Here is a 1,384-nt window from a genome sequence, read left to right as displayed (position 1 = left end):
TAGCCGAAGCAGCAGAAGCTCTGGGATGATTGCCCACATACTCTGGTATGTAGGGAGAGTGGCACGAAGCAGTGTGCAAGACCTGCTTCGGCTGGTTCTGTCAAGCTTCGGCTTTTGTTATCTCCTTTTGCTTCTAAATGGTGATTTGGCACATTCTTGTAGTATGGCCCTTGTCCTCACCACAGAATAAGCAGTAGATCTTTCTAGGTTGATCCCCAAATCTTCCCCCGAAGCCCCTAGCGCCTCTGCCCCTTGGAGCTGGTGGCCGGAAAGAGCTTTGCTGTTGCCCCGAAGATTGTGAGGTATATTGCGACCTCTGAGGCTGACTTCCTTTGTCGTCACTCTGAGTTGAATTATGGATTGACCTAACATGCTTCGGATGGATTCTTCCTCTGAAGCCCCTGTCATTTCCGAGAATCTGTAAGCTTCCTCCCTTCTTTGGTGGAAGTCATTGTCAGCCCTGATGTACTCATCCATCTTCTGAAGCAGCTTCTCTAGAGTTTGTGGGGGCTTTCTGGTGAAGTAATGAGCAGTAGGTCCTGGCCTAAGACCCTTGATCATGGCTTCGATGACAATTTCATTGGGCACTGTAGGTGCTTGTGCCCTTAGTCACAAGAACCTTCATACATATGCCTGAAGGTATTCTTCGTGGTCTTGCGTGCATTGGAACAGAGCCTGAGCTATGACCGGCTTTGTTTGAAAGCCTTGGAAGCTGGTAACCAACATATCCTTAAGCTTCTTCCACGATGTGATAGTCCCTGGCCGAAAAGAAGAATACCATGTTTGGGCTACATTCCGGACTGCCATGACGAAGGACTTCGCCATAACTGCAGTATTGCCTCCATACGAAGATATAGTCGCTTCGTAGCTCATCAAAAACTGCTTTGGATCTGAGTGCCCATCATACATGGGAAGCTGAGGTGGCTTGTATGACGGGGGCCATGGGGTAGCCTGCAGTTCTGCTGCCAAGGGAGAAGCATCATCAAAAGTAAAGGTACCATGATTAAAATCATCATACCATCCATCTTCATTGAACAAGCCTTCTTGACGAAGCTCCGTGTGTTGGGGACATCGATCTTGTTCATCTTGAGCAAGATGACGCACTTCCTCAGTAGCTTCGTTGATCTTCCTTTGAAGATCAGCCAGTCGAGCCATCTTCTCCTTCTTCCTTTGTACTTGCTGATGGATTATTTCCATGTCCCTGATCTCTTGGTCCAACTCCTCCTCCTGGAGTGTTGGACTGGTGGCTTTCCTCTTCTGGCTTCGAGCCTCTCGAAGAGAAAGAGTTTCCTGGTTTGGGTCCAGCAGCTGCAGTGCAGCAGTCCCTAGCGTTGAAGCTTTCTTCGGCGGCATGACGAAGGTAAGTGCTTGCTGAAGGTGGTCG

This window comes from Zea mays, chromosome 4 (genome assembly GCF_902167145.1).
Source record: "Zea mays cultivar B73 chromosome 4, Zm-B73-REFERENCE-NAM-5.0, whole genome shotgun sequence".
Classification (NCBI taxonomy): Eukaryota; Viridiplantae; Streptophyta; class Magnoliopsida; order Poales; family Poaceae; genus Zea; species Zea mays.
This window is presented reverse-complemented; position numbering follows the sequence as displayed.